General features: G+C 39.9%; 1 protein-coding gene across 1 annotated transcript in view; it reads left to right on the top strand.

Moving 5' to 3' along the window:
- Positions 1-14393, top strand: part of Lin52 (lin-52 DREAM MuvB core complex component) — a 136614-nt gene that overhangs the window by 49640 nt on the left and 72581 nt on the right. The window lies entirely within an intron of this gene.

The following is a 14393-nucleotide window of genomic DNA, read 5'->3' as shown; positions in this document are numbered from 1 at the left end:
ATAGCCAGTGTGGGTGGCGCACACCTTTAATCTCAGCACTTGGGAGGCAGAGGTAAGAGGATCACCATGAGTTTAAGGCCACCCTGAGACTTCTGAGTAAATTCCAGGTCAGCCTAGGCTAGGGTAAGACCCTACCTCGAAGAATCAAAAATAAATAAATAAATTACTGTGTCCATTAACATCAGTTGGTTAGTTTACACAATGACTAGCAAGCTGAAAAAGTTAATGATACCTCATTTTCCCACCCTTAGCATATTCTTGCAGAAGTGCAAGTTTATAAGCCAAAGGAGTGATAAGCTATTAGGTAAAGGTTCTGCAATTATTAGGTTGGCCAAGAAGCAACTTTTCTTGCTGGCATGGTTGGAAACGTGTAGTCCTAGCATTTGGGAAGTGGAGGTAAGAGGATCAGGAGTTCAAAATAATTTTCTGCTTCATAGCAAGTTTAAGGCCAGCCTGGGCTCCATAAGATCCTGTCTCAGGGAAAAATAAAGCACAACATAAAAAAGATCTCACCCCTCACATTTCACACTTATGTACGTAAGTATGAGACACAAAAGACATTTGCAATGTTAGAGAATTTAGTATAGGTACATGCTATCTAGGAGATATTTGAATATAGAGATGTAGAGCACAAGAAAGGAATGATAGCTGGGCATGGTGGCACACGCCTTTATTCCCAGCACTTGGGAGCCAGAGGTAGGAGGATTGCCATGAGTTTGAGGCCACCCTGAGACTACATAGTGAATTCCAGGTCAGCCTGAGCTAGAGTGAGACCTTACATCAAAAAACAAAACCAAACAAAAAGAGGAATTATGATCACTTTCAACTCATAAATTCTCGTTAAAGCTACAGGTGAGGAGACCATCCAGGAAGGAGGAGGTATAACATTAAAAATAGTAAGTTGGTGTGGTAGGCAGCCTCTAAGATAGTCTCTAGTGATTCCTGGAACTGGATTTACTCTTGTTTAATCTTCCCTTGTGTGAGTTGGACCTAATGATAGAAAGCTACCTCTGAGATTAAGTTACAAAAACACCTTGTCTCCTGTCCATCTCCTACTCTACCTTCCTTTGAAAAGCAAGCTGCTATGTTAGGAGTATGAAGAGAAAACTTAGGAATTATAAGATCCTGATATTAGAAATAAATCTCCCCTTCTTTTTTCTTAAAATTTATTTCTGTGTGTGCACATAGCCATGCATGTGTTTATGGGCCTGTCAAGACCTCTTCCTGCTACAAACACAAACCTGGATGTGCCTTTTTCTTTTCTTTTTTTTTTAGTTTGGACTATGTTAGTGGCTTGAAAATTGAACTTGAGCCTGCAGACTTTGCGAGCTAGTATCTTTAGCCGCTGAGCCATCTTCCCAGGCCCTTGCTCTTCTTTTTATTAACTTTACAACTATGGTTCTCTGATCCTTATTTTCTTGTCTAAAGTAGAAGCAGTAGCCGGGCGTAGTGGCGCACGCCTTTAATCCCAGCACTCTGTAGGCAGACTACGTAGATAATTGCAGGTCAGTCTGGGCTAGAGTAAGACCCTACCTCCCAAAATAAGCTAACTAAGTAAATAAAGATAGAGTAGAAGTAGTAATACCTTTTTGGGCTAGTGAGAGAATTAAATTGGATAATGGCAATAAAATGCTAAGTATGAACTAATTTGAGCAGTTGAATTTAGCCATGGAGTTTGTGTATGTGTTTGTGCATGCACATGTGTATGCATGTAGGCACACGTTCATGAGTGTGCTGTGTATTTCAAGGGCTGTCACTTGAGCCCAGAGCTCTCTGGTTCTTCTAGTGTAAGGTGGCCAGCTTTCTCTGGGGATTCCCTGCCTCCTGTGCTCTAGGATTATAGTCAGGTCACCATTCCCACATAGCATTTAAGTGTGTGCTAGAGATTTGAACTGTGGTGCTCAAATTAATCTGTCATAACAAGGATAATGAAAATAGATGAAGAGCCAGGTTTGTGAGTTAGTGGGAAGATGAGGAAATGCCTGTGTTAAAATACAGACCTGGGCTGGAGAGATGGCTTAGTGGTTAAGCACTTGCCTGTGAAGCCTAAGGACCCTGGTTCAAGGCTAGATTCTCCAGGACCCACTTTAGCCAGATGCACAAGGGGGCGCATGCGTCTGGTGTTAGTTTGCAGTGGCTGGAGGTCCTGGCACGCCTTCTCTCTCTCTCTCTCTGCTTCTTTTTCTTTGTCACTTTCGAATAAATAAAAAAAATACTGACCTTCCTTTTTTCTATGTTTACTGCAGTTACATGAGTATATATTAGGAAATACAGAAATTATTTAACATGTATTGAATGTGGAATGGAAACCAAAAAATTCAATATAATTTAGACATTAAACTAAAAATGTTTTTATTTATTTATAAGCAAGGAGAGCTGGGGAGAGAATGGGCATGCCAGGATCTCTAGCTGCTGCAGATGAACTCTAGATCTAGATGAATGTGCCACTTTGTGCATCTGGCTTTACATGGGTGGTGAGGAATTGAACCCAGGTTGTTAGGCTCTGCAGGCAAGTGCCTTAACCACTGAGCCATCTCCAGCCTAACCCCCCCCCCCCTTTTTTTTTTTAAACTCTTAGCTACAGTAATTTCTTATTTGCCTAGTCAGGTTATCCTGCACTGAGTAACTGTACTTTGTTAGTTTCACACTTATGCTTTTTCTGGGTTTAGCGATCTGAGTAAACCCTGCTTTCAGCTTCAAATTCCTAAATGTGGTATTTCTAATTGAGATTTGAAGGATAACTAGAATAAAATTTAGTTGTATTTAAGTGAATTTTTTTGTTGTTGTTTTCCAAGTTAGTGACTCACTCTGTATTCCTAGGCTGGCCTCGAACTCACAGTGATTCTCCTACCTCTGCCTCTTAAGTGCTGGGATTAAAGGTATGTGCCACCAGGGTCTAGCCCTGAAGTATTTTTTAGAAAATAGTTTCATGGTTTTAAAAATTACCATTTTTTTTTTTGTAAAAGACTATAAGAACAATAGATTTTTTGGGAAAGATTTTTATTTATTTATTTGCAATCAGAGAGAAATAGAAGAGAGACAGAGAGAATGAACTCTCCAGGGCCTACAGCCACTGCAAATGAACCCCAGATGCATGTGCCACTTTGTGCGTCTGGGTTTATGTGGGTACTGGGAAAGCAAGTTTTTAGACTTTGCAGGCAAGCACCTTGACCACTGAGTCATTTCTGCAGCCCTTAGTGAAAAATAAATAAATAAATAAATAAATAAATAAATAAAAGAATAAATAAGAGGTTCCCCCCCCCCCACATAGGGTCTTACTCTAGCCCAGGCTGATATGGGATTCATTGTGTAGTCTCAGGGTGGCCTCATACTCATGGTGATCCTCCTACTGCTGCCTTCCAAGTGCTGGGATTAAAGGCGTGCACCACTATGCCCAGCTTTTTTCTTTTTTCTTTTTCTTCTTTTTTAAGATATTTTAAAAAGTTAAATATTAAAAAAAATTTTTTTTGTTTATTTTTAGTTATTTATTTGAGAGCAACAGACAGAGAGAGAAAGAGGCAGATAGAGAGAGAGAGAGAATGGGCGCGCCAGGGCCTCCAGCCACTGCAAACGAATTCCAGACGTGTGCACCCCCTTGTGCATCTGGCTAATGGGGGGTCCTGGGGAACCGAGCCTCGAACCAGGATTCTTAGGCTTCACAGGCAAATACTTAACCGCTAAGCCATCTCTCCAGCCCTAGTTAAGTATTTTATGGTTGTAGTTGATTTAGTAGAATGCATACCTAGCATGTGCAGAGTCCTGGGATTGAGCCCTAGCATCCTAATAAACCCCATCCCTGTGGAATTATAGATGGAAAACAGAGGCCTAAAGATTTTAGCCCAAGGACAGCTACAAACCTTACTTCTGACAAAGTCAGGAATATATTATGTGATCATGAAGGCTGATATGTTTTCTATATTTGTTTTCTTATTTAGTTCTCACTACTATTCTTCATTAGTCCCATTTTGACTGATGAAGTAACTGATATTCAGGAAGTTTCATTGATTTTTTTTTTCAGTTATTTTGGCTTCACTTAAATACTCATTTGATAATATAATCTCCTCCTCCTTATTCTTCTTCTTTTTTTAAAAGAAAGTTTTAAAAAATATTTTATTTATTCATTTGATAGAGAAAGGAGGAGAGAGAGAGAGAGAATGGGCGTGCCAGGGCCTCCAGCCATTGCAAATGAATGCCAGATGCATGTGCCACCTTGTCCATCTGGCTAACGTAGGTCCTGGAGAATTGAACCTGACTTTGCAGGCAAACGCCTTAACTGCTAAGTCATCTCTACACCCCTCCTTTTCTTTCTTTTTTTTGAGGTAGTTTCTTACTCAAGCAGACCAGGCTGACCTGGAATTTATTATGTAATCTCAGGCTGGCCTCAAAACGATGATCCTCCTACCTCTGCCTCCCAAGTGCTGGGATTAAAGGCATGTGCCACCATGCCTGGCTGATTTTCTTCTTTTATGGAACTTGTAAATGATACTGCTTCTAAGTAACAGTTCCTTTTGATACTAGACACCAATTTGATGCCAATGATACTTATGAGCTAAGGAACTTTGCATTGTAAGTGAGAATGGATCAGAGACTCTGTTTTATACTTACTGAGTGACTGAAATTGAGATCCATGTACTAGATGTGATGTAAGTTTTCTGTGGTAGTGATTCTATGATCTGAAACTCTTTAACGTCTCCTTAGAACCACATGTATTCCATAGAGATTAGAAGTTTAGTATATAAAATAAAAATGATACTTGGGTTCTCGGAAGTGTAAAATGGATCTCAAATCATCAAGGAGTCAAATAGAATAAAAACAAAGCCACGTCAATTGCATTGTCCAATTCATTGAAAAAAAAAATACATCTTTATTTCTTGACAGGGCCCAAACTCCCAAGATCATATTAGAGCTAATTTCCCTTAAGCTTCATCCTGTAGAGGTGCACAGTGATTAGTATTGACTTACATGTAACTAGGTTGATGGTCTTGGTTTGGCTCAGTTATGTAGAAATTATTTGATAAAATCTTTATTTTCAATTTTTGCTTTCCACGGGAATCTTATAAGTGAGTGGGTTGATATTGTTAAAACCTGCCACTTGTTAGGAGAGGCAAAGAAAGTTCATGTGGTAAAAACTTTTTCCCTTTCATGTAAGATTTTATAAAGGCATTATAGAATAGAGGGTTCCCAAAACTTAACTCTTCTGGTCTTCAATAGTGATGATTGCTTAAATTTTATTATTTAACAAGTAAGCATTCCGATTCACTATTGTAACAAGAGTTACATATCAGCTAATACATACACTTGTAGCAGCATTCAGTTCACTATTGAAAAACAGGTATTACCAGAAGTAAGTCTTATCCTAGTATCAAACATAACAGTTCTTTAAAATCTCCTTTGGAATGTTGAAAAGGGATCAAATGAAAACTTCAAAATGGTTATTTATTGGGGAACAAGAAGCCTCGAATTTTATTTACCCATTGTAGCTCCACTTCTCATTTTAATGCTCAGTCCATAGTAACAAGAGTAAAAGATGTCCTCCACCTACAAGGATGGCAGAGGGAAAGGGGACATCACCCTTGCATTTATTGCTTGTTATTTTGTCCTGTTTACTCACAGAATTGCTGTGTGGGTACTTTTATGGAGAAAGGAAGAAATCAAGATAGCAGCAAGAAATCAGCAATTGCACATGACCTATGAATTAGCTAATTTTTAACATGCAGTTAGTTAAGAAATGATTATAGCCTGAGGAGTCATGACCTCAACTTTTCATCAGCTCCATTGGATTGTGCCTCAGTTTGGAAATGAAGAGGTATACAGGAAGTTTTAATTGTACCTGTGTGATTTATCCCTAGTCAGCTCTTTAATTTCTTCTGGCTGTCTGAGGTTTCCGACATGCTGTAAATTTCCCCAACTTTTTCATTATCTGCAATTTCTTTATGACTCATGAATCGGAGTGGAGAGAGAGTGTGGATTTACAGCAGAGATAAACATGTCCATAAAGTCTGTATCTGTGTCAGTAATTGTACTGCTGTCAGTGACTGTCCTGTTTTACAGGCCTCTCTTGGGAAAGGTACAGGCTTCACAACCAGCAGCACTGAAGTGCTTGCTTAGATTTGCATTAGCTTGCTGGGAGGTTAGGTGGGGATGTTTGGACAGGAATTGATACTAGACCTTAGTCTCTCTTGTTTGTTTGTTTGTGGTCAAATGACTGTATAGGATAAGGGTTTGCTGAAATGGAACGTGGAGTGTAACACTTCCTCAATGAAAATGCAATTTAGGTTGATGCATTACACATAAACAATCTTTTCTAACTTCACTTTAACAGTGCCTTTAAGATGAATTCCTTTTCCTATCATGATGGGTAGATAACTAAATGTGGATCATTCCCCCTCCCCCACTTTCCTTTTCTTAGAATTAAGACACAGGTTTTCTCTTTCAAAACATTTATTCCTCCTCAAGCATGGGACCAACTTAGTTAAGATGAAATATATTTTTACCATGGCTTCTGAACTATCACCACCTCTTTCCCAAGTACTGAAAGTGGGTTCGCTAGCAGCTATTGACCATGAGAAAGGCAGTCTTAGGGAAACTTTTAGAATCTCTTTAGTGTTTTGTTGTCTTAACACAAGTTTGAAGGAAACCAAAGAGAAACTCTTTTAAATAGGTAGAACAGCAAATACAGATACTTTCTTCCTAGCATACCTGATATTTATTTTTTATTTATTTATTTTTTTAATTTTTAAATTTTTATTAACATTTTCCATGATTATAAAAAAAAATCCCATGGTAATTTCCTCCCTCCCCACCCCCACACTTTCCCCTTTGAAATTACATTCTCCATCATATTACCTCCCCATTACAATCATTGTACTTACATATATACAATATCAACCTATTAAGTATCCTCTTCCCTTCCTTTCTCTTCCCTTTATGTCTCCTTTTTAACTTATTGGCCTCTGCTACCAAGTATTTTCCTTCTCACACAGAAGCCCAATCATACCTGATATTTAAACAGATGTCTCATAAGTCAAAATGGTCCTTGATTTGGAGTTTGTATGCAGTGGCAAGAGGCCCTGACATGCCTGTTCTTTCTTTCTCTCTCTCTCTCTCTCTCTCTCTCTCTCTCTCTCTCTCTCTCTCTCTCACACACACACACACACACACACACACACACACATATGTGCATGTGTGTGAAATGGATAAAAATATTTATCTAAAGACTGGGCGTGGTGGTGCACACCTTTAATCCCAGCACTCAAGAGGCAGAGGTAGGAGGATCGCCGTGAGTTCGAGGCCACCCTGAGACTGTATAGTGAATTCCAGGTCAGCCTGGGCTAGAGTGAGACTATACCTCAAACAACCAAAAAAATAAAAATAAAGAAAAAATACATTACTTAAAAAACAAACAAACAAACCCCAAAACCTGTCTTTAAAAGCCAGGCATGGTGGCATATACTTTTAATTCCGGCACTCAGGAGGCAGAGAAGTAGGAGGATCGCTTTGAGTTTGAGGCTATCCTGAGACTACATAGTGAATTGCAGGTCAGCCTGGGCTAGAGTGAAGCCCTACTTAGAAAAACAAAAACAAAACAAACACCCTATCCTGGTACTTGTACATGTTGAGTCCTCTAGTACAAATAGAGGAGAGGATACATGATACATTTCAATTGTTAGTTAGCCAAAAGTCCACATAATGTACAGCGTTGCCTGGTTAACTTCTTTATACCTTTAGCTTCTTCTGTTGCATTCTTTTTTTTTTTTTTTTTTTTTGCCACAACTATTCATGGCTACCTTTTTTTGTTTGTTTGTTTTTTGTTTTTTTGAGGTAGGGTTTTGCTCTAGCCCAGGCTGACCTGGAATTCACTATGTAGTCCAGGGTGGCCTCAAACTCACAGTGATCCTCTTACCTCCTCCTCCCAAGGGCTGGGATTAAAGGCGTGCGCCACCATGGCAGGCTATAGCTGTCTTCACCAGTAAGTGGGAGTTGGACTATTACAGTAGATACAAAACTGACTTATTCCCAGTAGTTGAGGTTTAAAAAAATGTGTTCGGAAAAAGATAATCTGGGGCCTCTGGCTATGGTATCTCACACCTATAATCCGGACACATAGGAGTATCATGAGATCAAGGCTAACTTGGGCTACATAATAAATTCTAGGTCAATTTTGGCTACGTAGCAAAATCCTCACTCAAAAACAGGTTGGGGGGCAGCTGTAGAGGTAACTTAGCTGGTAAAACTGCTTGCTGTGCAAGCATGAAGACCTAAGCTTGGATTCTTAGCACTTATGTAAAGGCCAGGCACATGCTTATGATCCTAGCACTGGGGAAGTGGAAACAGAAGGTTCACCAAGGGCTAAATTTACTGCGCTTTGGTAAGAATAATCTACTGAGACCCCTTGTCAGTCATTTCCTGTCCTCATTCAGAACAAAAGGGATCTTCTTAAGTTTTCATTTTTTTTTTCTTTCCTATCATGCCAACATTATTGTTCTTAATTCTAGTTTCGGGAACTTTTATTGTAAAGCTGTGTGTCCTATAGCAAACACAATAACCTAGAAATAACTGAAAAAAGCCTCAAGTTATCTTTCTAACTTTGTGCTTTAACTTCTTGTTTTAAGTTTTTTTTTAGGCAGGGTCTCACTCTAGTCCAGGCTGACCTGGAACTCATTCTGTAGCTCCAGTCTGGCCTCATATTCACAGCAGTCCTCCTACTTCAGCCTCCCAAGTGCTGGGATTAAAGGTATGTGCTGGTCTGGAGAGATTGCTTAGTGGTTAAGGCACTTACTTGCCTGCAAAGCCCAAGGACCCAAGTTCTGTTCCCCAGAGCCCACATAAGCCAGATGCACAAGATGGCATGTGCATTTGGAGTTTGCAGAGGGTGTAGGCCCGTTCCCATTTCTCAATCTATTTGCCTCTTTCTCTCATGTACTCTCTCTCAAATATATAAAATAAAAGAAATAGGGCTGGAGAGATGGCTTAGCGGTTAAGGCACTAAAAATTGGCCTTATGTTAATTGAGAAGGAAGGGGAAAGGCTAAGAAATGATGTCAACATAGATTGCAGTTTTTTATTTATTACATTAGGTTTGTTTGTACTCTATAAATGGGTGAATGCATGCCTAATCTGACCTTTCCCTCCCCTGCTGGAGATTGAACCCAGATCCTTAGGTAAACCCACTGCTACTAACCTACTGCTCTAGTATCTCAGTATGTTCTTTTAATCTTACAAATATATTTTTTGGCTGATTCTTCAAGAACATTTGAAAAATTGACAGCTTTTTAAAAAATATTTTATTTTATTTATTTATTTGCAAGCAGAGAGATAGAAGAGTAAGAGAGAATGGGCACACCTGGGATTCCAATTGCTGCAAACAAACTCTAGATTCATGCATCATTTTGTGCGTCTGTCATTATGTGGGTACTGGGAAGTTGAATCAGGTTGTAAGGCTTTGCAGGCAAGTGCCATAACCTCTAAACCATCTCTCCAGCCCTCACTCTTTTTAATCTTTAGGGAGCAAGCCATTCCAGAATTATTCTGCTTTTAGAATTGCTAAATAAGGGGCTAGGGCGATGGCTGAGCTGGTAAGAGTGCTTGCCATGAAAGCATGAGGCCTGAAAGAGCTTGCTTTGCCCTGAGTTTGAGTCTCCAGTACCATGTACACAGCTAGGAGTGGCTACATACTCCTATAATGTCAGTCCTGTGGGAAACAGAATCACCAGGGCTTGCTGGTCAGCTTTTCTAACCAAAAAAATGACAGATCCAGGTTCAGGGAGAAACTGCATCTCAAAGAAACATGCAGGTGAGTGATAGAGGAAGGACACCTAATGTCCTACTTGGGTTTCTGCATGCATGTACACAGAGCATGCCCATTTGCACATGCAGCACATACATCACACCAAAGTACACACATACCTGATGAATGAAACCTCCCATAAATATTTCTAGCATGGAGAAGAGAAATATTTAGCTTTCTGACTTCTATATATGCCAAAGTAGATTCTAAGATGGAAAGGAAGAAAGATGCTTAAGTAGTTTTTTAATGCAGCTATCATGAGTTAGTAAATCCAGGGGCAGGGTTTTAATTTTACTTTCCCGCATAGCCTTGCCTATAATAAATAGGCTATTAGTATTGCTGAATGAATGATTAAATTATTTCTGAACCCCTGTGTAAGACTCAGGTGGAATTTTAGGAGTTAGAGGCAGGCTTCACCCTTTTAACATGATAAATGTACCTTATAGGGCTGGAGAGATGGCTCAGCACTTAAGGCATTTACCTGCAAAGCCTAATGATCTGGGTTTGATTTTCTCAGTACCTATATAAAGCCAGATGCACAAAGTGGCACATGCATCTGGATTCATTTGCAGTGGCTAGACGACCTGGTATGCATACACTTTCTGTCTCTCTTCTACCTCTCTCTGCTTGCAAATAAGTAAATGTTTCTTAATATATTTATTTGAGAGAGAGAGAGAGAGAGAGAGAGAGAAAATGGGTGCGCCAGCCTCTAGCCACTGTAGATGAACTCCAGATGCATGTGCCACCATGTGCGTCTGGCTTACATGGGTACTGGGGAATCGAACCTGGTTCCTTAGGCTTTGTAAGCAAGCACCTTAACCACTAAACCATCTCTTTAGCTTTATAGTTAATGTTTATGATGTTACCTAGCATATGTAATATTTAATGTGATTATTTATATCACTAATATACAGCTATTTAACAATGGCTTTTTATTGTTGCTGTTTATGGTTTTTTTTGTTTGTTTCTGGTTTTTCAAGATAGGGTTTCCCTCTAGCCCAGGCTGGCCTGGAATTCAAACTCAAACTCACAGCTATCCTCCTACCTCATCCTCCGAGTGCTGCAGAGTATGTTTTAGGTCAGCCTGGGCTAGAGTGAGACCACCCTAAGCTTTAAGAAAAACAAAACTAAACCAAAACCAACCTTGTAGGGTATGGTGGCCACATATCTTCAGTCCCATGTAGGAGGATCACTGTGAGTTCCAGACCACCCTCAGACTACATAGTGAATTTCAGGTCAGCTTTTGACTAGGTTTTCAGTACCGGGCATTAATTCTCTCCTATGGAGCAGGCCTCAGATCCAATCAGAAAAATTCATTTTCCCCCAAACAGATATGCCACCATTGCACCAATTGGTGCATTTTTTTTCCCCGACTGGTGAAACAAAACTTAGCTTAAAATGCCAAATAAATCTATTAAAGCTTATGCTGTTTATGATAAAAATTGGCATTTTACTTTTAGGCTCTTAAAGGTGACTTCTTACCTTTTTTCTAGCACTCTGCCTCTTATATAGTATGCATGATTTTGCCCTACTTATAGTGACTGGATTCTCATCCTCCCAATAGGATCAATATTAAGCCAGCCTTCTTTACCTCCTCGATCCATATTAAACTTGTCTTGGAGAGAGTGTGTTTATTGGATAATATAGCTGCATTGGGGCTCTATGACAATATCTTTTGCTGCCTCATTAACTCTGGAGCTTTAGAACAAGATAAAAATGCCTTAAAGCCTCTTATCTGATGTCTAGTATAACCAACTGAAAGCAGGAATGCCATTAGTTTATGTTCGAAATTAAATGGCCCTCTGCCGTGCAGGAAGTACTGATTAAACCTGAAGTGTCCCTGGAGGACTCTACAGCTGTCAGAGGGGTGGTGGCTGTCCCTCATGAAAAGGGAAATCTGGGCCGGAGGTCCCAGTGGGGCGGTGCTTTGAGAACTCACACGTGGCTGCCCCAGCTGTTCTGCTTTGCCTAATGAATTGTTTTACAAGAAGAGGCTGGGTATTATCATCATAAGCTGCCCTCCTGAGGGAGTGGAGCAGGCCAAATAATAAGTAATGTTAGTGATGGTAATTGAAATGTGATGACTCTCCTGAGATATTTCCAGCCCTGGATCTAGTGGGCACTTGTGGATTGTCTTGTCTTACCCAGGCCCACTTTCACAGTACTGTTGTGAATTTTTTTCCTCTCCTGCCCACTATGGAAATTCATTAACAAAGGCAGTGTTTGCAATGTTATAATGGCTTCAAGTACAAAAGGAATCACTTTGACTTATTCATGTAAATTATGGACACTGCACCAGCAAAGGGTCACATCTTCTTTTGAAAGAAACCACTGCAGAGGTTTTCTGGACTTTAAAAGGAATACTGTAAACTTACACACGTAATGCAGTCTCTTTATATATATATTAAAAAAAACTTTAGAAAGCACAGAAGAGTAGAAAGTAAAAATTAAAAATTTTATCTGTTGAATTTATAAGTTACTATCACAGTTCTTCCATGAACACCTCCAGATATTTTCTGTACAAAGTCAGGTTTATATTTGTTATCATACAGATATAAGGTTGTAATTGACATGCTATGTTGTGACTCTTCACCCCACAATATAACTTCCATATCTTTTCATGATGGCACAGGCCTACTTCATTGTTCAGTTGCTGCATAGATTTCATTGTATAGATGTACAAATTTAAAGAATCTCACTATGTAATTTGACATGGATCTTATAAGTGAATACTTACTGTTCCATTCACTGTTTTAATTTTTAAAAAGTTACGTAGCTGAGCATGGTGGCACACGTCTTTAATCCCAGCACGCGCGAGGCAGAGGTAGGAGGATCCCCAAGAGTTCGAGGTCACCCTGAGACTACATAGTAAATTCCAGGTCAGCCTGGGCTAGAGTGAGACCCTACCTCAAAAAAACAAAACAAATAAACAAATAAAAAGTTATGGGCTAGAGAGATGATTTAGCGGTTAAGGCGTTTTCCTGCAAAGCCAAAGTACCTTGGTTTGACCCCCCAGTACCCTTGTAAGCCAGATGCACAAGGAGGTGCATGTGCCTGAAATTCCTTTGCAGTGTCTGGAAGCCCTGGCGCACCCACCCTCTCTGTCTTCCTCTTTCTCTCTCTCTCTCAGTCTCTTAAACAAACAAATAAATAAATAAATAAAGCCGGGCGTGGTGGCCAACACCTTTAATCCCAGCACTTGGGAGGCAGAGGTAGGAGGGTTGCTATGAGTTCGAGGCCACCCTGAGACTACATAGTGAATTCCAGGTCAGCCTGGGCTAGAGTGAAACCCTACCTCAAAGACAAACAAAAAAATTAAATAAATAAATAAAATTTATTTGAGAGAGAAAGAGGCAGATAGAAAATGGGTATGCCAGGACCCCAGCCACTGCAAATGAATACCAGACACTTGCACCACCTTGTTTATCTGGCTTTAGGTGGGTATTGGGGAATTGAACTTGAGTCCTTTGGCTTTGCCAGCAAGCACCTTTACTGCTAAGCTATCTTTCCTGCCCCCATTTACTGATCTATATATAGCTGAACCTCTTGATTTCTTTTATTTTTTAATTTTCTATTTAATTTAATGAATTTATTTACTTGAGAGAGAAAAAGAGGCAGGGAGAGGGAATGAATGGGCCACCAGGGCCTCTAACCACTGCAAACGAACTCTAGAAGCATGTGTCATCCTGTGCATCTGGATTATGTAGGTACTGGGGAATTGAACCTGGGTCCTTAGGCTGTGCAGGCAAGCCCCTTAACACTAAGTCATCTCTCCAACCTTTTTTAAAATTTAATATTTGTTTGTTTGCAAGCAGAAAGAGAGAGAAGAGAAACAGAGAATGGGCAGATCCTCCAGCCACTGCAAACAAACTCCAGGTGTGTGTGCTACCCTGTGCATCTTGCTTTACATGGGTTCTGGGGAATTGAACTCAGGTTGTTAGGCTTTGCAGGCATGCGTCTTGACTGCTAGGTCATCTCTCGAGCCCCAAATATTATATTTTATTTATGTATTTATTTTCCAAGAAGAGAGAGAAAGTACACACAAGCAAGCATATCAGGGATTCTTGCCACTGCAAACAAATTCCAGATGCATGTGCCACTTTGTGCATATGGCTTTATGTGGGTATTGGGAAATCAAACCCAGGATGTTAGGCTTTTAAGGTAAGTGCCTTGACTGCTGAGCTATCACTCCAGCCCTCAATCTCCAATTTCTTTCTTTTTAAAAAAAATATATTTTATGTATTTGAGAAAGAGAGAGAGAGAGAGAGAGAATGGGTGCACCAGGGCCTCCAGCCAGTGCAGACAAACTCCAGACGCATGCACCACCTTGTACATCTGGCTTACATGGGTCCTGGAGAATCAAACTGGGATCCTTTGGCTTTGCAGGCAAATGTCTTAACCGCTAAGCCATCTCTCCAGTCCTGATTTCTTATGAAGTCATTTCCCTTCTTCAGGGAGGTTAACATTTATTGTAGGATTGCTTTAGAATGGAAAATGCTAAAGATGAAACTTTTGGCAGTTAGTGTATGTCTTTTTATGCACCATCAGCTAGTTGTATACCTTACTGCATATTTGAAATTCTTTGCTAAATGAAGAGTATTTGAAAC

The sequence above is a fragment of the Jaculus jaculus genome, chromosome 7, assembly GCF_020740685.1.
Source record: "Jaculus jaculus isolate mJacJac1 chromosome 7, mJacJac1.mat.Y.cur, whole genome shotgun sequence".
NCBI lineage: Eukaryota > Metazoa > Chordata > Mammalia > Rodentia > Dipodidae > Jaculus > Jaculus jaculus.
This window is presented reverse-complemented; position numbering and strand designations above follow the sequence as displayed.